The following is a 24338-nucleotide window of genomic DNA, read 5'->3' on the forward strand; positions in this document are numbered from 1 at the left end:
ACTCACCCCCGGTCACAGATCTGGGTTGAATCCATCATCATTCTTTAGCTCACTTCGCCACCTCAGTTCAGATGCATCTATATGCAAATCAGTCTTGACCCTGTGCCTCATGGGAACAGTCCATCCCGAACTGCCAAGCCAGGTCTTCCCTGAACCATAAACAAGCATCCTGGGAGAGGTTTTTGGGTAACACCCTTCATCAACCAGGCTAACTTCAATCCAGTGGCAAAGGAAGCAAGGGACCCACGTCTGAGCATACCCTGCCAACTTAGGGCAAACAAAGCAAACACAAGGAGATGATGGAAGCAGCGCTGAAACTTTTCAGACACTCCCCCCCCCCAGTCACAGATCTGGGTTGAATCCATCATCATTCTTTAGCGCACTTCGCCACCTCAGTCAGAAAATGATCAAGTAAGCAACTCAGAAGCACAACATTGATGGACCCAAAAAATATATCCACCAATAACAAATGTGGAGTTAGGTGGAAAAAACATGACTGCAAGAGAAACAATATTTCCCAGTGCATGCTCGGAGAGTCCTTAGGACAAGAGTAGTACCTACACCTTTCTATATAATTTTAACATAAAGGCTGCTGCAGTAAAAAAAATAATCACAAACTTGATTGCTTCGTGTATATATGACTCAACAACATGCATGTGTTGCATGTGTGATAATTGAGTGTACCGTTTAGATGTAAAGTAGTCCCCAGTACATTGTAATGCATGAAATCCATAAGGAGTTAAAATGGTACCACACAAGTCAATACCATGAGGTGAGAAAGACGGACTACTCTGGGGCTGAGCTAAAGTCCACTCGATCTATATTAAAAGAACTTGGTAACAAAAGTTTTGGCACAGAAAAGGCTGTGTTATGTTATGTTATGTTAACATGTTTTTGTATAGCGCAAATCACCACTGGTCTCTAAGCGCTCGCAACAGAACAGGTACATAACCTACCGCATCCCGAACCTCTGCACCCTCCAACCCCAACTAGGGCGTGGATGTTATCTTTTTAAACAGGTAGGTCTTCAAGTTCTTCCTAAAAGACAGTAGTTGCGAGTCATCCTTCAGGCTAGCTGGTAACTCGTTCCACATTTGCAGGAGAAGTATGGACAAAGCCCTGCCCCCTTTAGATTTTAGCTTAAATCTGGGTTGAGTCAAGTTGAAGGCTTTGCCCGAGCGCAAGGCTCTACCTGGGATGTACTTCCTCAAGCGCTCTTTGATGTATTCCGGGGCTCTGCCAAAAATGGCTTTATGGGCCATACAAAGACATTTAAACTGCACTCTAAGTTTGACGGGCAGCCAATGCAGCTTTCGGAGTAAGGGGGTGGCATGCGAATTCCTCGGAAGAGAGTAAATCAGCCTGGCTGCGTCGTTCTGTACCACCTGCAGTTTCCTTAAAAGCTTCTGCGGGAGGCCAAGATACAAAGCATTGCCGTAGTCCAATCTCGAGATGACCGTGGCGGACACTATGGATTGCAGTGTGGGGGCCGATAGAATGGGTACTAACTTCCGGAGTTGCCTAAGCACCCCCGTACAAGACCCCACCACTGCCGAGACTTGGGGAGCCATAGTAAGGTCTGCATCAATCTTCAACCCCAGGCTTTTGACCACCCTTCCAGGAATAGGTGTAGTCCCTAATTCTGGGGGCCAAAACAACTCACCCCAGGGGTTGACTTGATTGGTGACGACCAGCACCTCATTTTTTTCGGCGTTCACTTTCAGGAGGTTGTTGGTCATCCAGTTTACAGTGAATCTAAGCAGATTCCTTACCGATTCCTGTGTTTCCCTAGTGTCCTCCAGCTGAACCAAAAGTTGGGTATCATCAGCATAGTTAAAGATTTGGCAGTTCCTATGCATTAACTCCCCCACAAGAGGTTGGAGATAGATGTTAAATAGCAGGGGATATAGCGCGGATCCCTGGGGTACACCCCAGGCCACCGCACTGGCCTCTGATAGCTGCTCTCCCAACTGCACTCTCTGGGTCCGACCCGTCAGAAAAGATTCAAGCCACTCGAGTGCTTGCCCTGTTATTCCCAGCTTCGCGATACGGTCCAGCAAGATGGTATGGCTGACCGTATCAAACGCCACTGACAAGTCCAATAGAATCAGGGCACAAGGTTGTTTATTGTCTGCCCTGACTTTCAGCTCGTCAGCAACTGTGGCCATCACCAGTTCTGTACTATGTTGTGGCCGAAAGCCCGCCTGCCTTGCGTGGAGTAGACAGTGTTCCTCCAGGTAACCGGCCAGTTTGTTCAAAACATGTTTTTCCAGGATCTTCCCCAGAAATGACAATTGGGAAATAGGCCTATAGTTCTTTAACGCCTTGGTGTCTGCTCCTGCTTTCTTAAGGAGTGGAGTGACCCTAGCTTCCTTCAGATTCGATGGAAGATAGCCCGCCTCTAATGATTCATTTAATAGGCTCACCAGCTGACTTTGAATGCCGGGCAAGGCCATTTGAAAGATTCTCGGAGGGCATGGATCCAAACTGGATCCTGACTTTATTTGGCCGGCGATCTCCGCCAAGCTTTTTTCGTCTAAGCATGGGATATTGCTCAGCAACCCTGTCAGTTCCTGGCGGGCCGAGCGGGATGGCAGGAGAGGATCAGCTGGGGTCTCCCTGATGTCCTTAATAATGTCCTGCACTTTCTGGAGAAAGAACCTCTGGAAGGTTTCGCAGTCCGGTTGGTCAGATGCTAGATTTTTCCCCTCCAGCTGCGTAAGCTCCCCAAGGATCGCAAATGTCTCCCTTTGCTTGTTCACATCACCTCCAATTCTGTCCTCATAGAAGGCTGCCTTCCTCGCCAGGATGTCCGCCTTGTATTTTGACAGAAGTGCTTTATAGGCTTCCGACTCCGCTAAATTGTAACCGAGTCTCCACCTTCTCTCCGCCTTGCGAAGAGCTTGTTTCTTTTTCCTGAGCGAGGCGTCAAACCACTGTGCTCCCTTTCCTTTGGCTCTGGTCTTCTCCCACCGCTCAGGAGCCAGCTTATCCAGAGCAGGGCGGATCCAGACCATAAAGGCTGTAGTATTGGAGTCTAGGTTATTCTCATTCCTCTCAGATGGTGATGTGGAAATCAGCATAGAGATTAGAGAGTCTGCTTCCACTCTCTTCCATGGTCGGACCTTTCTACCCCGCGGAGTAAATGTAAATGTAAATTGATACTTGTATAGCGCACTACTCACCCGCAAGGGTCTCAAGGCGCTTGTACGAATACCGCTGTGGAACCCATCCTGGCTTTCCCTCTGAGGCGTCCACTCCTGGGCACCCCCAAGGTGGAGGCCAGGCATCCTTAGCGTTGTGGGGGTCGTTGTGGAGATTAAGCAAGCTATTGCCCAGAGTTGCAGAGTGGGACTCCATGATTGGAATAGGCACCGAGGCGAGAATTATCAGGTCCGTGGATTTTTGAGCCCAAGACCCGCCGAGGCGGGGAATTGAACCCTGGTCCCGGGCTAGACCTCTGCATCAGGGTCTGCCGCTCTAATCATTGAGCCACACTTCTCCGGAGTGGACGTTACGAGTGAACTCTGTGTACCCAGCTCTATAAAGGAAGCCATATCATGGTACCTACAATAGTCTATGAGGTGAGAAAGACGGACTACTCTGGGGCTGAGCCAAAGTCCACTCTATAAATATTTAAAAGAACTTGGTAACAAAAGTTTTGGCACAGAAAAGGCTGTGTGTACCCAGCTCTATAAAGGAAGCCATATCATGGTACCTACAATAATCTTGGGAGAAGAAAGGAAGTAGCCACCATGGGCAGTAAAGGCAAAAACCTTGCCAATGCTAGAGTTACAACCATTGCGAGTATATGTTAACCGTCTACATCCATCCAACTTCAGCCTTATAAAATCATGTATACAGTGTGAGAATGGCGCACAGGGAATTGTCATAAATAGGGAAAGGAAGAAACATGTTGTTGCTTCGAAAGAAAAGAATGATGATGTACGTGTTTGTGGCATATGCATCAGTAAATAATGCACACATAGAGGTGAGTGAACTATTAGGTATATTTGGCAGACACAAGTACAGGAGGACCAGTAACATCTCATTTGTGCATGCACGGGTGTCGGCTACTAATACCATGACTATGAAAATTGATCAGCGTCCCTCTTCTACAGTCTCTGTGCTGAAGTAGACTTATGGAGGAAACCGTCAGAGGAGTGCCTTATAACTGCCCTGTCTATGAGGTGATCAGTCAGACACTCTGCAACTATTCGTGAACGTTGGTCAAGGCATTATCCACACCTGGCAGCTAGGGTGACCAACCGCCCGTAATTTTCACGGACTGTCCGTGAATTTACTGCCATGTCCGTCAAGGAAGTTTCCACGGGCGGCATTTGTCCGTAAATTCAGCCTTGGTGCTGGCCGACAAATGTTTCGCACTTGATTCTTGAGAGGGCTCAGCTCAGTCTGCTGAAGCAGATGGGGGTGTCCTGTGCTGTGATCCAGAGGGAGGGGCAGCCAGGGTGCTGGGCTGCTTCAAAGAAATGTAAATGTGGGGACTGGTTAGTCTGCGCATGTAAAGGCTACTTGAATGGGAAATGGGTGTTAATTGTTAGAGTTAAGCTGCCTGAAGTGAAAGATTTCTTTTTTTGCCAATGTATTGTTAGGGTGTTCAAAGCTGAGCTGTTAAATGTCATGATTTTAACAATCCATACACATACCTTCAAGTATAAAATGAAGCATTCTTCTGTTAATTGAAGATATGAATGCAGATGTGTCAATTAGGGTGCAAATCCGCTTCAGTTCCACTGCTTGCTCTGCTCTTCCAGTGCAACATATAAGGATTGAGGCAGTTCTCTCCTTTGCATGCTGCAAACAGCTGCTCACTCGCTGTGTTGAAGGTCAGACCCTGGAACTGAACCCTCTATTATAGTTCCTGCAATAGGCACCCAGGATTCAAAACTTTGCTGTCTTGGTACCATAAGATCTTTAGTTCAAAGTGGGAGGTAATTTAATGTTCTGGCTACTCCCTTGCCTATGCGTTACTATTCTGTATGTGCAGTGTGCTTATGTGTGGTATCTATACATCATGCATATGACATTTTGAGTGACACCCAACTGCTACTTGAATGTTACACTTGTAATTGTAAATGTCTTATGTTTTGTTTTAGGTGTAAGGTTTTAGGCAGAGTCTCATAGTGCCACGAGCTGTGCTTGAGATGTGTATTGTGTTTGTAGCAATAGGCAAGGCATCAAAAATAAACTATGTACAGTGTATCGCCGGTCCCTTCTTTAAGAAAGCTTCAGGGAAAAGCACCTTGTGACTTCTGTCAGCAAGTGCAACTCTCTGCGAAGCCCCCATAAGCAAAGTCAGATTCCATATTTTAAATTCCACTTGCTAAAATACCCATAATGCGTTCCCTATAGTGGGTTTATCACAGCACTCCTCCCTTTAGTTCACCTATGCGTGCCGCTTTACTTCTAACAATGGCACTCAGATGTGAGATGCTAGTAACAAAGTCTATCCAAGCAGATCTTCCTGACCACTTCTCTCACCAAACATGCCTGCTCAGAACCATGAGTGGTAAACAAAATATCAGATTAGACAACCCAGTGCAGTAACCATTTAAATAGATTATTATCGTTTGAAATACCACAAAAAGACCTGCACATTTGCTCAAAGCTGCGCACATACCGAAAAATCGTAAAGTGCACGATCTTCTCAACCTAATATAAACTTATTTTGACTTGTACTTAAGTGGTTGTCTATTTACTTACTTATATACTTTTGTGCAACTTCCTCTGATGTGTCTGTAAAACGTATTTTTTGACGCGAAGTTTTGTCCTGAATTTTGACCTTCTGTCCTGAATTTTTGTCATGAATTTTGACCCTTTGTCCTGAATTTTTACACTTACCGTCCTGAATTTGCCCCCATGCCAGTTGGTCACCCTACTGGCAGCACGTCTGCCTTACACCACAATGGTCCAGGTGTAAATGGTACAGAAAGTGCAACAATAGCCCCCAATTTCACAGGGTGTTTTTACGAAAGTATGGCATTTAAAGAAAGAAATATACTTAGCGAAGAAAGAGGTTAACCTAAAGAAACATTGCTATTTTACAAATTTTTTATCTGTACACATCAGAAACTATGGACTCTGTAAATGATGCACATGTAGTTTAGAAAAAACATGGGTAAGTAATGTTTGTTACAACCTTCCTTGTGTCAATGACAGCAGTAGTAATTTATGCATACCTAGGACTTAAGGCTGAAGGCTTTATGCATCACTTGTAAATCATATCCTTACATAGGCATACTTGTATGTCAAAATGTACACGTGACGTTCTAAAATCAGCTCAGCAATATTTTCCGGTTCTCTCTCGAAAGTGGTTGATTTACTGTAACAACTTTTAAATTAAGAGATTGATGACGCAGTGAAACAGCTCTGAGGAACTTTAAGCACAATTACTTTTTCTCCTCATGCATAGTAATCCCACTATGAGCCTTTTTCTAGGGCCGAAGAGTGGTGTTCAGGATACAATAAAACAGTGTGCTCTATCTCTAGCCCCCAATTTGGCCATACTATACATGGACAGTCTTGAATGTGGCTGCATTTTGGCCCCGTCAAACCCCTTCCATAGTGGCATAGCCCTATGGAAGCGGTATATTGACAATATCTTCTTGATTTGGAACGACTCTGAGGACCTGTTACCCCATTTTCTACACTGGCTAAACAGCAATTGTAGTGGTCTCACCTACACCCTTACCACTAGCCACTCTAGCATTCCTTTTCTTGACCTAACCATACAGGATAAAGATGGCTAATTAATCACCAGCCTCTACAGGAAACCTACGGAACGCAACACCCTGTTAAGCTACAAGAGCAACCACCCTAGAGCTCTCCGTGATTCCCTCCCTTACTCACAATTTCTGAGGTTGAGAAGAAATTGCTACCTCAAAGAGGATTATTTCAAAGAAGCACAGTCACTCAGCGCCAAACTCAGCGCTAGAGGCTACCCACATAGACTTATAAGATCTTCACTCAAAAGGGCTTGGTTCTGCCCTAGGGAGGTGTTGCTTGAACCCAAACCGAAAAAAGCACAGAACCGGCTGGTCTGTGTTACCACCTTTTTGCCAGCATCCATCTCACTTACCAAGAGCATCAAAAAACATTGGCCAGTGCTGAATGCAGGCCAACTCCAACTAGACAAACCTATGTTTGCATTCAAGAAATCCAGAAATTTGAGAGACCATTTGGTGCGTGCTGCGTTACCCGCTCCAGATCAAATGGCTACAATAGACAATCTCTGGGGTCTCCCTAGACTCACTGGGCATGTAAAATGCGGCAACTGCTCCATGTGTGATACTACTATAGAAGGCAAGGAATTCACACATAATGATATCGAGCATGCTCGTAGAACATTTTCTAATTGTAACAGTACAAATGCCATCTATGCTATTGTGTGTCCATGTTCTATTATTTATATAGGGCAGACAACTCAGAAAGCACGTACAAGAATGTGTCAACACAGGTGCAGAATCTGCTGCAGAACTCCCAATGCTCCTTTTGTGCACCATTTTACAGAACTGTCCCACACGGAAATGGACTTCAAGTGGACAATCATTTCTGTGATCAAACTCCCTAACCGTGGAGGGAACCTACAGCAGCTACTGAACGCACAAGTTACTACTTGTGTAACGATATATCTGTAAGAGACATTAGTTAGTGATAGATTCCTTACCTTAGAATATCCCCAGGCGTCAGACTGGATCCGGAAACTTTTGCGTAGCAATACCCCTGCGCGCCGGTAGGCGTCGTCTGCGGCTCCGCGTCCGTCGTCGGCGTCGTGAGCGCCGGGATGACGTTGTCGGAGTACTTAGACGGCGCCCATGCGCGCTGACGTCAGTTCTGACACACAGCTTTTCCGCGCCAGATACGCAGAGCCATGATAGAACTAACACTGGTGCCATGAAACTAGGGCCCTGAAAGGGGATGACCTTAACCCTAGATATCGGTTCGCAGAACGGGGAGGATGGGTGGGTCGGTAAGGAATCTATCACTAACTAATGTCTCTTACAGATATATCGTTACACAAGTAGTAACTTGTGCATCTGAAAGAGACACGTTAGTGATAGATTCCTTACCTTAGAATAGATACCCCAGCAATACCAACCCCGGTGGTGGGTCTGCGAACCAATATCACACCAGAAAGTCCTGGAGGACGGAACGGCCAAAGAAGCCATCCCTCCGGACTTGACTGTCCAGGCAGTAGTGTCTTGCGAACGTGTGCAGCGAGGCCCACGTAGCTGCCTGGCAAATGTCCTGCAGGGGGACACCGCGGCCCAGGGCAGTTGTCGTTGCCGTGGCCCGAGTGGAGTGAGCCCGCAATCCAGCCGGGGGCTCCTTCCTCGCCATGGAGTAACATGCTTGGATACACAAGATGATCCACCTAGAGATGGTCCTCTTGTGCACAGCCTTACCCTTCTTTGCGCCCACGTAACCAACAAAGAGCTGGTCATCCACCCGGAATTGGCGTGTGCGATCTAGGTAGTAGGAGAGCGCACGATTTGGATCCAGACGGTGGAGCCTCTCTTCCTCCTTCGAGGGATGCGGAGGCGGAAAGAAAGTGGGCAAGGTAATGGACTGCCCGATGTCGAAGGCCGTAACAACCTTGGGCAGAAAGGAAGGTCGTGTACGTAACACCACCTTGTCAGGATGCACAGACAGGAAAGGTGGAAAAGAAGAAAGAGCCTGGAGCTCACTCACTCTCCTGGCAGAGGTGATGGCAACCAGGAAGGCAGTCTTCAGAGTAAGGAGACGAAGAGGACAGTTATGCAGTGGCTCAAAGGGAGCACACATCAGATAAGTGAGAACAAGATTCAAGTCCCACTGGGGCATCACGAAGGGAACAGGAGGGAACATGTGCGTGATGCCCTTCAGAAATCTACTTACAATAGGGGACTTGAATAAAGAAGGCTGATCTGGTAGCCTCAAGAAGGCTGATAGAGCAGAAAGGTACCCTTTAAGAGTGCCCAGAGCAGAGCCCTGCTGGGCAAGGGAAAGAAGAAAGAGCAGCACTTCCGAAAGGGGTGCCGAGAGAGGATCCACAGCCTTTGCTGTGCACCATGCCACAAATCTGTTCCACCGGCAGGCGTATACCGACTTTGTGGAGGGACGCCTGGCTGCCAGAATGATATCACAGACTTCAGGAGGCAAGTCAAATGGCCTCAACTGCCGCCGCTCAATCTCCAAGCTTGTAGGTGGAGATTGGACAGGTTCGGGTGCAGGACCGTCCCCTGCTGCTGCGACAGAAGGTCCTCCCGAAGAGGCAGACGAATCGGGGGATCGACTGACATGCTGAGTAGCTCGGGATACCAGTATCTTCGTGCCCAGTCCGGAGCCACAAGGATAACTTGGGCCCGGTCGCGCCTGATCTTCTTCAGCACTCTGGGCAGAAGTGGTATAGGCGGAAAGGCGTACAACAGACCGCAGCTCCACTCGCGACGAAAAGCGTCTCCGAGCGAGCGCCGCCTTGGAAATTCCAACGCGCAGAACTGATGACATTGCGCGTTCTCTTCTGTGGCGAATAGATCTAACCAAGGCTCTCCCCACTGCTGAAAGAGACCTTGCGCCACGTCCGAGTTCAGACGCCATTCGTGATCCATCATGCACCGGCGGCTGAGTTCGTCCGCCCTGGCATTCAGAGAGCCTGCCAGGTGTTGAACCACCAGGGTCACGCCCTGATGTTCCAGCCACTGCCAGAGGCGCAGAGCCTCCTGGCAGAGGATCCACGACCCCACCCCGCCTTGCTTGTTGCAGTACCACATGGCGGTGGTGTTGTCGGTGAACACTTGCACTACGCTCCCCCGGACAGAGGGGAGGAATGCCTTCAGTGCTAGACGAATCGCCCGCAGCTCCAGAATGTTGATATGGAGCCGGGACTCCGCCGGAGACCAGAGGCCTCTGATCTCCGCCTCTCCCATGTGGCCTCCCCAGCCCTGGAGGGACGCGTCCGTCACAACTACGTGCTCCGGCTGGGGTAGGGAGAGGGGTCTGCCACTGACCCAGTCGCGGTCCGTGAGCCACCACTGCAGTTGTCTCGCAGTGCCCTCCGAGATCAGGACATGATCGGACAGGTTGCCCTGATGCTGGGCCCACTGAAACTTCAGGTCCCACTGCAGAGCCCGCATCCGCCACCTGGCGTGACGCACCAGAAGGATGCAGGAGGCCATCAGTCCCAGAAGCCGCAGCGTCAACCTGACCGAGACCCGGGATAACGGCTGGAAGATGGGAACCAGAGCCTGAATATCCCGAACCCGCTGCTCGGGTGGATAAACCCGAAACCGCGCCGAGTCGAGAACCGCTCCGATGAAGAGGAGCTTCTGAGAGGGACACAGGTGTGACTTCGGCACATTGATGGAGAACCCCAGCAAGTGCAGGAGGTCGGCCGTAGTCTGGAGGTGGCTGACGACTGTCTGGGGCGAGCCCGCCTTCAACAACCAGTCGTCGAGGTAGGGGAAGACTGATACCCCCTGCCTGCGCAGATGGGCTGCGACCACCGCCATCACCTTCGTGAACACCCGTGGGGCGCTTGTAAGGCCGAAGGGGAGCACGGTAAACTGAAAGTGCTCTTGGCCTACCGTGAACCGCAGGTAACGCCGGTGGGCCGGCAGGACGGGGATGTGGAAATAGGCGTCCTGCAAGTCCAACGCTACCATCCAGTCTCCTGGGTCCAGGGCAGCCAGGACCTGAGCCAAAGTGAGCATCTTGAACTTCTCCGTCCGGAGGAAGCCGTTGACGTTCCGCAGATCCAAGATAGGGCGTAGGCCCCCTTTGCCCTTCTTGGGTACCAGAAAGTAGTGGGAGTAACAACCACGTCCTACTTCTGGCCCAGGAACGCGCTCGATGGCCCTCTTGGCCAAGAGGGCCGAAACCTCCTCTTGCAGAAGTTGCAAGTGATCCCCCGACACACGGTGGTATTGAGGTGGCATGGATGGAGGGGATGACTCGAAGGGGAGGGAGAAGCCCCTTCGGACAATTTGCAGCACCCACCTGTCCGAAGTGACCGTATGCCAGTGGGAGAGGTGATGGCGAACCCTGCCGCCCACAGGTGTCACATGGGCCTGAAAACTCGGACTAGGAAGGTTTTGAGGCAGGGGCTGCTGAGGGAGGTGTGGACTGGCCTCGCCGCTGGCCCCGACCACCGCCACAGCGGTTCCCACGTCCGCCACCGCGTTGCTGAACATTCTGCGGTGCGTGGCTGACGGTACGTGGTGGGGCGCCCCTTCCGTGGCCACGAAAGGAGCGAAAGGCACCCGATTGCTGGCGTGGGGCCGTAAGGCCCAAGGACTTGGCCGTGGCCCTGGAGTCTTTGAAACGTTCCAGCGCATGGTCTGCCTTGTCACCGAAGAGGCGACGGCCATCAAACGGCATGTCCAGGAGGGTGGCCTGGACATCGGCCGAGAAGTTGGCGGACCTCAACCAGGCGTGGCGTCGAACCGCCACCGTCGTTGCCATCGCCCTGCCCAGTGAGTCCGTAGTATCCAGCCCACACCGGATAGAAAAGCGTGCTGCATCTCGGCCGTCCGCCAGGGCTTGGCTGAGTTTAGCCTGGACCTCCTCCGGGCATCTAGGCAGCACCTCCGCAACCGTGTCCCACAGAGTGTGGGTGTAGCGGCCCAAGAGACAGGCGGTGTTCACAGACCGCAGCCCTAGGCTCACAGACGAGAAAACCTTCTTCCCGAACTGTTCATATCTCTTGGATTCCCTGTCGGGCGGGGCCGACGGGAATGCGGTTTGGGAGTTTGAGGCCTGGATGACCAGACTCTCGGGGGTGGGATGGGTGGACAAAAAGCATGGGTCGCCCGGTGCCGGGCGGTAGCGTCTGGCCACGTTCCTGTCCACAGGGGGGCCTGTGGCGGGCTTGGACCAAGTGCCCAGAAGAACGTCACACAAGGCCTCATTGAACGGCAGGAGGGGCTCCGCGGAGCCGGACTGCTGTTTGAGGACCTCAGTGAGGAGATTAGTCCTCACGGCCGCGACGGGGAGCTGAAGGTTTAGGGCCTTAGCTGCCTTCGTCAACACTACGCTGTAAGCAGAACCCGCCTCCGAAGCCACAGTCGGGGGCGACGTAAATCCAGTGTCTGGCGAGGTGTCAATACCACTGGCCTCCCCAAGCTCATATGTCCAGTCCTGATGTGACTGGCAATCACGTGCCAGAGGGTCCTCGGACCCCTCCCATTGCTCCTCGTCACCTGGCTCCTGGAGACCAGGATTAACAGCCAGGGCCTCCTCGTGGAGATAGAAGTCTCCAAAGGCCGACGGAATCGGCGCCCAGCGGCGCCCTTCCGATTCCTGAGTAGGACCGTAGGAAACATTGGGGGCGGCAACCACATCGGCTGCCGGGGACGACACCTGAAGGGACGGCGCCGGCGAGGTCGTAAGGTCGACCGGCGAGGTCCCGGATCCGGAGCCGGATCCAGCGAGGTCATGCGGCGCCGGGACCAAAGTCGCCAGCGGCGCCGGGGCCGAAGCACCCGACGTCGTCGGGGCCGAAGCGCCCGACCCGGAAGGACCTCCAGACGGAGCCGATCGGCCCGAAGGCGCCACGGGAACCGACTGAGGAGGGAGGGCCCTCATGGCCATGAGGTACCTCTCGACCTCCTCCTGCGACGATCCGTGCCCAGGGACCCGAAGGTGTGGGGCCGGCGGCGACGCTTGCGACTCCCGCGGAGCCGCGTGGGCGGTGTCGCCCGAGTCCCCGGCCGCATCGTGCGAGCGTCGGGGCGGGTCGGAGGACCGATGGTGTCGCTCCGACCTCTCATGCCTCTTACCTGAGGACTTGGAACCAGACGATCGGTGTCCACTCCCGGAACGTCGATGACTCCGACCTCGCGACCTGTCCCTCGACCTCCCGTGGGACCGGGACCGGGACCTGGAGCGGCGCGGGGCCGACTGCCTCAGCTCGAGACGCTTGCGGGACCGCTCCCGCCTAGCCTTCGACGTCAGGGCCCGGCAGTCGGAGCAGGTTCGATCGTCGTGGTCGAGGCCTAAGCACTTCAGGCACCGGCGATGGGGGTCCGTGACCGACATGAGTCGGCCGCACTTCGAACAAGGCTTGAACCCGGGCATCCCTGGCACCGATAGTCGAGAAGTCGACTAAATAGAAGATCAAAAGATCAAAATGTTTTCAGTCAAAAAGTGACTGGGGGTAGAGCTTCTTCCGGATCTGCGCTAGCTGGCGCGGAAAAAAGAAGAACTGACGTCAGCGCGCATGGGCGCCGTCTAAGTACTCCGACTACGTCATCCCGGCGCTCACGACGCCGACGACGGACGCGGAGCCGCAGACGACGCCTACCGGCGCGCAGGGGTATTGCTACGCAAAAGTTTCCGGATCCAGTCTGACGCCTGGGGATATTCTAAGGTAAGGAATCTATCACTAACGTGTCTCTTTCAGATAAAGAGGAACTGCACTGGATACTCAAGACCCAGAGCCTGCACACTGGTCTGAATCGCACGGAGGACTGGACCACCCTGATTTCGACCCTAGCCTTGCCCTGCACAATGGAACTTATGTATGACCACTGGTGTGGCTGGGCCACACACTTGACTTTCGTAATCAGTATAAGACTTTGACTGGCTCTCTAAACCCCGTTTTTTGATGTAAAATGTCTTTTAACCATATTCACCACTTTATTAGGACATTGTCCAATGCTGTTTTGCTTTACTGTTTATCTTTTATATGTCACCGCCTCGCCTCTCACCGTGGTATTTTGAATGTCACACCTTTCAGATTCACTTTAGCCCTTCATTGCTCGTGTTTTGGCTTTCTCATGTTGCATGTTATTACCACCGCGTTTCTTTTGCCTTTACCTACTGCATTCCCATTGGCTCCTTCTAATCACATGGGTGGGCTCGAAATCTTCGCCCAACCCAAAATGGCCGATACTTTTTGCCATGCCACTATTGGTTACCAACCTCCATGTGACCAGGAACCTCATTCCTAATAACGGCCACACACCGCAGATTGCCACCTATCAAGTTTCCCTCACGCCGTGCAAGGACCCCCATTGCGGACCTGCACCATCTTCTATCTCGGTAAGCCCACTCCCTGCGCCTTGACGCACCGCGGTTTTGTAACTCTGGCACCTGTACTTAGACTTAACCTTGATTTTTTAACTCCCCTTCTCTTCCACAGATTCATTGAACAGGGTATCGTTCCCTCTGGTAAGCCCTCCTAGCACAGCGTTTGGCTGTTCACTCGTAACTTGCTTCCGGGTGCCCTATCGTAATCACCTCTTTTTACCCATAGATCTTTCCGTTTTTCACGCCGGACCCGTGGTAAGTTTTTTCTCCCACGCGGTCGGTCTGCTGCCGATGAAATCCTTACTTCTATGTAACCATCCCCCCCTTTTTTTCATAGAAACCCACCTAATCAATCGCCATTCCCGTGCAGATTGATTCACAGCTTACCCCACCAGTAAGCCTTCGTCCGAGCTCCCAATTATCGTGACCAGTTTCACAGATCCTCGCCCTTGCACCTGTTCACATTCCAAAATTCACTAACTCTCGTGCGGTGTTCTCTTGGGACATCGGCAACCTCAATGTATTCTTACTACCTTGCCTGAGCGATGTTCACCGTATCCCATTTTTTTTCCTTCACCATAGTGACACTCTTCACTTTGTCATCACTGCCAGTCCCTGTCGCACTTTGGATGATGCGCCGCCTAACGTACCCACATTTCTTGAACCACCCCAAGCGCACTGCATGTAACAGCCGTGCACCACACTTTGCCGCCGTTTACACTTATGGTGTGAGTTGTGTACATCGTATGCAGTTGATATATGGGACCGTGTAACTGACATGATTTATTTTTCTTTGTCTCCCCCTCTTTCTTCTTTACCCTCCCCGTTTACTTCCCATTGGTATTGTTTGGCATATTGATTCCCACACAGTGGGTTATAGTGACATTGTTTTCTCTCTAGGCAATTATTACTGTCCTGAGGATGAACCAATATCATGTATGGTTCGAAACGTCGTCGACCTAAAATGCACTAAATGCATAGTTGACAAAAATTGTGCATGCATATGTGTATATTGTGGATTGTCTGCTTATGACTTTTGATATTCAGATGACCCTACCTTGCCTATTATTCCCTTTTTCTGTTTGTGTCCCCCCTAGTGTGTTAGTCAGACATCGGCTGGTGTCCCACGTACATCACACTTTGTGACAAACTCCTTTTGTATTATCCTTATCAAGATAATAAACTGTCCGGCTGGACATTTTCAAAAAACAAATATAGTTCTATTTAGTCTATATTTATTCTTTGTACATTTCCTTTCTTGTCTAGGGACCACTGTCTCTGATAATAACTATCTCTAGCAGAGAGCAGACAGCTGCTTAGATCTTGTTAGTTGTTATGGATTTTCTGAAGCTCCTTTCATGCGGAGAGCATTCCCTAATTACACATAGAAACAAGCATCAGAAATTCCAAAGTGTCAGACGTTCCTATAATAATATTAGCAGGGGCTTGGCACTTGGAGGTGCCATTTATTCCATGCATCGCAAATTGTGGGAAGAAACTGTAGGCATTTTAACTGCAACATAATAAAGTGGATTACTCGATGCACACATCCTACTATGCTGTTGGTCGGTAGTATGGATCTAAGCAGCTTGCAAACTGACACCGCAGGCAGACATTTAAAAAGGAATACACCCTTATATGAACTCTATGTGAGGGCACTATACAACATAAACCTACCCAGAGGGGTTTTCATCTGGCTACATAGAGAAGAACAGGAATGGTTAGGGGGTTCTGTAACTGTAGGGCTGGGTCCATTTGGCAGACAACCTCTTGGCCATGAGTGTGGGGTTGCACTGTGGCTCTTCTGAAACACAGATTATGTTTCTGTTTTTTCTAGAGCAGGTTTTGCAAATTAGAAGTTCTATAAATCACTTGTGATTGGCATGAATGGAGTTTACATGGCCATACTCGCAGTAAAAAAGAGGCTGTGTATAACAGAGGAAAACCAGCCAGTGCAACGTTAGTGAGCGAGATGGTGACCATGGAGAGCTAACAGAGGAAAGAGATCCAGGGAAGCAGAAATCAATGGTTCTCAGTAGTGAGGATCCCCTTGATGGTAAGGTCAGACCTCTGGCACCAAATCCTGGGCAAAGCGAACACAGATTTATCTGCTGCTGAAAAGGGACTCCCAGTTCCTCTTGCACAAAAGATATTTTTTTCAAAGGAACCATTTATCACAGCTAATCTGTCTGTCTGTCAACTCTGATGAGCTGGAACTGAAGACAAGTGTATTTCAGAGCCAACCTACACATTGTTTACCAACATGTTTCTTACTGCCCAATTGAGCCCAATAATGATGCTGGCTGAAGGGTGAGGAACACCTAGTGGACAGATTGTAAATTGCATCATATTCTGGTTATTATTTTTTTGGTGTGCATGTACTGTTCCATAAGTGGCTACGACCCAGTTTTTCCCACTGTTTTATTTTCCTTATATAATTCCGTTTTCTTGTCTTACTTGGAGAGCGAATACATGCTGAAAATTAGGTGTCCATGATTTATTTTATAAGTGCCAGGGTTTAAGTCCCAAGAGTCACCCCCTCAACTCTTTTCAGGCCTAAATCTACCCCCCTCCCCCCCACTTAGAGAGCCCCCCCCTCTCATAACTGGATTGTTGAGCAACTGTGAACAAAAAACTAATACTTTGATGCGCATTGCAGCCTTCTGATCAAATATAGTGAACTTTGGATTTTCCCGAGTTAGTTGATTTGATCTTGCACGCCACAGGATATATATGAAACGGCATGATTTGGGGAAATATTTTATTGCATTTTAAATTTACAGTGTTTTTCTAAAGATTTGTATTACCATTTTCATTAGAGATTATAGTATAACCACAATGTTTTTGTCACATTAGGTTCAGATGATGCGCAGCAGACACGTGTTTCACTCAGGCCATTGAGGTTTCTCAAGGCTTAATTCATAAAGGAAATGGCATAAGACATTGCAACAAAATTACATTCAGTCATGCAGTGCCAGGTATTTAAAGTTTTTAGTCACTTTGTAGTGATGGTTACCAACTTAGTCATTCTTCCGTTAATCCAATATGGTAAAAATACCTCTCCATAAATAATACTGATGTGGATATATATATATAGCGCAGCATGTTAAACCACGCCCACTTAGGATGACCCACTGTTTGAATAAAAACGCATTCAAACAGACCTGATGAGTGTAATGTGCATCGTGTTTTGTCCATGAAGAAGGGGCGTGTCTGCCCCGAAACGCGTCGGACTTCTCTACAAACCTGGGAGGGAGGCTGTGAGTGTGCTTGGGGCTGGTGAAGGCTGGACAGTCGATGTTTTCTTGGTGAGCCCTCTCGAAGCGCTTGGCGCATTGCTTTTCACAATATATATATATATATATATATATTTATTGCTTGGTGCCTAAGGTCAAATCAACTCACTATTTCTACTCCTGACACACAGGCACCCATTAGTTGGATTTAGATCTGTGTAATTCCACTGCAGTGCCCACATCATCTGCTCAAGTGAAAGACCTTCTTTTGTCAGGCTATTCCCGAATTACCACACAGACAAACACCTAAACATGCCTTCTTTTCGGATCTGGGTCTGAGGCAGTAGTGGCATCTGTTCATTATTATGCCCTGTCTGCCCTCCATGTTATGCCGCTTTGTAGAGCTAACCATGACCCAGGCGGGGTTGGGGGGTATCCTGGCGCTGAGCAGGAGTGAGACTAACAACATCCAGGACCTAGTGGGACTATTTGATAAGCCATATCTTCAGCTTCCAGCAGAATTCAAGAAGTGAGGAGGAGGCTTTTATGTGTAGTGGCGGGTCATTCCACGCTTTAGGAGCGATGTAGGAGAAGACTCGACCACTAGATCTGGTTTCCGTATGCGTGGGGGGTGTGAAAGTAGGAGTCTGACAAGCAGAGGTGTCTGGAAGATTTGTGAAAGCGGATGTGATTGTTGAGGTATGCTGGGCCTGTGTTATTTAGTGCCTTGAAGTGTGGGTGAGGAGTTTGAATTGTGCTTGTTTGTGAATGGGGAGCCACTGGAGCTCCTTCAGGTGTGGTGTGATGTGAGAGGGGCATTGAAGGTTAAGAGTGATTCTGGTTGCCATGATCTGAATGGACTACAAACTTCTGGTGAGGTTTTTGTTGCTCCAAGCACATAGGGTCCATCTTAAAATAGCCACCATTTGCTCTATGGCGGTAACTACAGAGGTACAAAGTGCCGGAAGATACTTATTATCGGAAATGGGTATTTCTATAAACTGGTGAGGGTACCATTTTTTCTTAGATTCTTCTTCTTTTTCTTTCCCTTTGTCACTAACTTCAAGCACTTATATCCCTGCTCACACCCACATTAATTGTGTTAATTTATCTTCCCAAGTTGCGTGTCGTTAGAAGATTATTATCTCTGCTCTTGTCGAATTATTTATTGGCAGAACTTGTACATCTGTCATTTTGAAATGGGGTTTCTATTCTATTGCGATACATGAATAGCATAATTACCAGTTAGTAAAGGTCTGCAAGCCCAGGGCAGACTCCAGGATATAGCAAGACTGGGCCACTGTCTAGGGCTCTGCTTTAAAGAAACAAGCATTGCCTCTTTGCTGAGGGCAGAGGTTGCAATCTGTCCCTTTGCCATATGCTCTGCCCTTATCTCTGCTGCACACCACTCAATTAATGCTATACAGTCAGAACTCAAGCTACCAGAGTGCTTGAGCTATATTTTGGAAGCTTGCCACCCTAGAGTGCAACAGGGAGTGCTTTGACACAATATACGAATTGTATGGACAGTAATGCACATTCAAAACACAAAAGTAAAATTGTTGTAATCCCTGAGTACCCTCGGGACTGGGTGTGAACCTAATCGAAGACTGTGACGCACATACACTGGAATAAGGCAACCGCAATTCAAGGTTGGTGTAATAGGATTTTATGAGTAAAGCATAGAATTCCAGGTTGGTACTTTACACTCGCGTAAGGACAACAAGGGTTAACGCCACCCTATGTGTTCCTTAGACCTTCAGACCGTCCTCCGCATGAGTGCCCGTCCAGACACTCTCCAACGGAGGGCACAGTCCTAAGTAGTGGCCGACAATGCCACTCGAACGGTGTATTACACTCAATCAGCACCGTCACCCGCAAGAATGCCGGTCCCGACACTCGCCAACGAGGGGTACAGTACGCCTCGGTGTTAATACCAGAGACCCGAAGAACTAAGGGCTTCTGGTTTTAGGAAGTTCTTCAACCAAGGGTAACGTTCTGGTAAAAAGTGTAACCTATACTGGGTGAACAGTTATCCTCACTGGCTCCCCTGTAACTGATGTCTAAGTCTTTAGGGCAAACAGTATGTCCAGACCGCCCTAATTGTCTGCTGTGGACGTGGTATGCCACGGGAGCATCCGCTCTCGTGCTTCAATGTTCCTCCTCCGAACCCGGGAGGACCTCAGTACACAAACGAGTCTGCTAAAAGCGAGCGAGCACAGAAATGCCTAACTGAGCGGCTGTATGTTTACAGCTCCACAGATATCCCCTGGGGTCCAAGAAAGCAAGCATATGAGGAACGACGTCCCTTACCTTGCGGTGTTTTCCCCAGCTCGACGGTGCGGCAGTATTATCCGACAGGGTCCGCGGGCACCGCCATCACTTAAGTACTGCCCCTTGGAGTGCACATGAGCCACGCAGTGCCTCACGGGAACTGTAGTTCCTTCCGGGTTCGCGAACCCGGAAATGTAGTTCATCACGATCGCGATGTTGTGTCCTCTATCCCGTCGCTGTTTCGGCGTCCCGGGATACATGACAGCACATCCCACCTCACACGGCTCCCACCGACGGACCTGGCTTCGCGGGATACTTTCTGTGGAACGGCGCTATCAGCCGGGATGCAGAGATGCCAGCCACGGGCTCCCACGACTGTTCCTCCGGACCGTACCCTTTCCATGCCACCAGGTACCATAGCTTGCCTCTTCTCCATTTCAAATCACGGATACCCTCCACTTCGTAGTCTCTGTCTGCCTCCACCCGAACCATCAAGGGAGCAGGGGGCGTTTTGGAAACAGAGGGCTTCAGTAGTGAAATGTGGAAAACTGGATGGATTTGCATCGTGGAAGGTAAGGAAAGTCTCATGTTCACTGGGCTGATGCATTTCTCAATACGGAATGGGCCAATGTACTTAGGATGAAACAGGCTATGTTTCCTGAAGTGCATGTTGCGGGAAGAAACCCATACGTAATCTCCCACGTTGTACAACGGACCAGGCCTCCTGTGTTTATCTGCCTGTGTCTTGTACCTGTCCTTAGCCTCGGCTAAACACTTCTGGGTACGCCCCACCAGTTCTTTCAGCTGGGCTGTTCTCCTGGTTGCCTCAGGCAAACTCCGGTTCCCGGTTGGGTGTGCCAACGGGAGAAACCTGGGATGGTGTCCAAAGTTGCCGTAGAATGGTGATACCTTCGTGGAACTGTGCGTGGCATTATTGTACGCGATTTCAGCAAGCCATAGGTGTTCCACCCATTCCTCTTTCTCTTGGTCGATGGAGGTATTGCTTGAGGGTTTGGTTGAGCCTCTCTGTTTTGCCGTCCGTCTGCGGGTGGTAGCTGGTGGACAGAGCCGACTTGACGTGTAAGGAGGAGCACCAGGTTTTCCAGAACCTTGCTGTGAACTGGGACCCCCTGTCTGACACTATCACACTGGGTAACCCATGGATACGCACCACCTCCTTCAACAGCATGTAGGCCAGCCTCCCCGCAGATGGCACTTTTTTACAGTCTATGAAGTGTCCCATCTTGGTGAGGTAATCGACCACTACCTGTACAGCCGTCATCCCTTGATCCACCGGCAGTCCCACTACGAAATCCAGGGAAATGTTTTCCCATGGCCTTGAGGGCGTTGGAAGAGGTTGCAGCATTCCTTGGGGTTTTCTGTGATCGGATTTCATGGAGGCGCACACCTCGCATGGTACTACCCATACCGCCACGTCCTGGCGCAGACTAGGCCACCAGAAGTTTCTCAGGATGTACTCTCCAGTTTTCTCTGACCCTAGATGACCTGCGCTTGGCGATTCATGGCACCATCGGAAGGCTTGTTTCCTCAGTTTTGGGGTTGGAAGCAGCATGCGACTCCCGTTCATAGGGATACAGTCTTTTGACTGCCACTCCGGGTGGTGTTGTAGCTATTTTGTCCACTCGTACGTACGTGCTCCCTTCTGTACCCTTCTCAAGAAGTTGACGGGTTGTATCGCCCCGATTACCTTGTCGGGTTGAATGATGGAGGTTACCGATGCAGGGAGCGCTGAAGGTTCCGATGACTGGCGGGAAAGAGCATCAGCCTTGCGGTTCTCCGCTCCGGGTCTATAGGTGATGGTGAAATTAAACCCCGAGAAGAAGAGCATCCACCGCATCTGCCTAGGAGAGAGGTGTCTGGCCGCGGTCATTAATCATAGGTTTCTGTGATCCGTGAAAATGGTAACAACATGTTTAGCCCCCATTAGAAGATGTCTCCACTCCGAGAAGGCGTCCTTGATAGCTAGTAGTTCCTTCTCGGCTATGTGATACTTGCGCTCGGCCTCATTCAGTTTCCGGGACATGAAGGCTACAGGGTGGAGCTCTCCGGAATTCGAGTGTCTTTGAGACAGAATTGCTCCCAAGGCCACGTCCGATGCATCTGCCTCCACTATGAACGGTAAGTCAGTATTTGGGTGAGCCAACACTGGTGGTGATCCAAACGCCTTCTTTATGGCAGAAAAGGCCGTCTCCGCCTCAGGGGTCCATAGAAAGGCATGCAATTTCCTCAATAAGTGTGTGATAGGGGCTACTAGTCCCGAAAATCCATCAATGAATCGTCTGTAAAAGTTGGCGAAGCCAATGAAGCTCTGCACCTCCTTGACGTTCCGAGGCGACGGCCATTCGTTTATGGCCTTTACTTTTCGGTCTGCCATCGTCTGGCCTTCAGGGCTCAACATCACTCCCAGGAACTCCACTGTTGTGACATGGAAGTCACACTTGCTGAGTTTGCAGAACAACAGGTGTTCTCGTAGGATCTGCAGAACCCTAGACACATGCTGTACGTGTTCTGTTTCGTTGTTGGAGTACACCAAGATGTCGTCGATGTATACCATGACGTAAACGTCCAGTAGTTCCCGTAGAACATCATTCAGAAAGAACTGAAACGCCGCAGGGGCGTTACAAAGGCCGAACGGCATCACTAGGTATTCGTACAGCCCGAACCGTGTCTTAAACGCCGTCTTCCATTCGTCCCCTGTTCTCATTACGCACCAGGTGGTAGGCCCCTTTCAAGTCGAGTTTGGTGTACACCTTGGCCGTTTTCACTTGCTCCAGCAAGACGTTGATAAGGGGCAAGGGATAACGTTTTTTTACAGTAATGGCGTTGAGGGCCCGGAAGTCCAAACAGGCGCAGAGTTCCCCATTGGCTTTGGGGATGAAGAACAGGGGAGAAGCGGCCGGGGATTTTGAGGGGCGTATGAATCCGAGGCGTAGCATGTTGTCTATGTAAGCACGCAGATGTGCATTCTCTGGTTCAGACAATGCGTATAGCCTTCCACTCGGTATGCTTGCCCCAGGGACCAAGTCTATCTGGCAGTCGTAGATCCGATGCAGTGGTAGCTCTTCGGCTTGCGTGTCATCGAATACATCGGCGTACGCTCGATAGACTTCGGGAACTTCAACGCATTTTTCCGCCGCTGTGGCAACGGCATGCGATATCGTACACTCCTCCTCCGGAGTGGAAACGGTCACCCCGCAATTGCGGGCACAGTAACCAGACGTCATGCTTACGGCGTGAGAGGCCCAATCGAACGAGGGGTTATGTTTCTGGAGCCATGGCAACCCTAATATCACTCCATATTGGGGAACTTGGATGATGTTGAAGTCGATGACCTCCGTATGTTCTTTCCCGTATCTCATTCGGACGCTCCCGGTGTGTTGCCTGATGGGCCCTGAGGAAAGACGCCTTCCATCCACCGCAAAGACATCCTCTACCACGTCCTTGGATGTAGGCCCCATGGATAGGTCTTTTGCCTTCTCCACATCCATGAAGAGGCCCGTGGCACCCGAGTCTACCATGGCTTCTACCGGCAACCACTCCCCCCTGACATTAAGATGGATGGTTATAAACAGTGTCTTTGGTTTGTCAACGTTTTTAACTGTACGGAAGGGATCAAACAACGACTCCCGGATTCCCCTTCTCTCTTCCTGGAGCCCATCAGTTTTCCGCAGGGTTATCTACAGATGCGGTAGTCATCCTGGGGCCCTTAAAGCGGCTGGTCTTTGGTTTGACCGGACACTCCCTCACAAAGTGGCCTTTCTTGCCACAATACAAGGCCTTGTTTGCGTCGTGATTCCCTTTCCGTCGACGTTAAGCTGGCTCGTATGGCCCCTACATCCATAGGCTCGGATCGTGCTGTAGGGGGTGTTTCGGTGGCCCCAGAAGGCCCGTGGACTGGTAGGGTTTTATCCTTTTCCTTATGATCCCCCCGTCGTTCCCCCAGTCTGTGGTCAAGGCGAAGGACCCGACTGATGAGATCCTCACACGTGGTTGGTTGGGGGTCAATTTGGGCTATCACATCCTTTAGGTCTTCGCTTAAGCCTTGATGGAACAGCGCAGCCCTCTTTGCCTCAGGCCACTTGGTTTCCGACACCAGCCTTCGGAACGAGTTCATGTACTGCACTAGTCCGTTGTTGCCTTGGCGTAATTCTAGCAGCTCTCTATCTGCCGTATACGAATCGGCTCTCCTATCAAACACTTTTATGAATTCCTCCTGGAAATTGTCCCAGTCGTGGATGAGAGGGTTGTCTGTGCTCACTAGTGGTACTGCCCACTGAGCTGCGTTTCCTGCCAGATAAGAAATCAGAAAGGCGACTCTCGCCTGGTTCGTGGGAAATGATGTGGCTTGCATGAGAAATGTAATGCCACTTGTGTTAGGAAAACTTGCACCGTGCTTGGATCACCGCTATATCGTTCGGGTGTAGCAAGCGGTATAGACACCGTCAAATCCACAACCACAGCAGCCGGCTGGGCCACCACTGGCGTACCAACATCAAACGGGTTCCGTTGGAGGTTTTCCATTCGGGCCCGAATGTCTGCGGTTTCCAACCTGGAGGCCGCTAGCTCATTCTGTACTGCTTGGAGGGCGGCTAACACATCGTCTATGTCGGCCATGTTCAATAACCCAACCGGTAGGCTGATTAAGAAGAATAGGTCGGATATTTTGTAATCCCTGAGTGCCCTCGGGATTGGGTGTGAACCTACTTGAAGATTGTGACGCACATACACTGGAATAAGGCAACCGCAATTCAAGGTTGGTGTAATAGGATTTTATGA

Source organism: Lissotriton vulgaris, chromosome 11, assembly GCF_964263255.1.
Source record: "Lissotriton vulgaris chromosome 11, aLisVul1.2, whole genome shotgun sequence".
Classification (NCBI taxonomy): Eukaryota; Metazoa; Chordata; class Amphibia; order Caudata; family Salamandridae; genus Lissotriton; species Lissotriton vulgaris.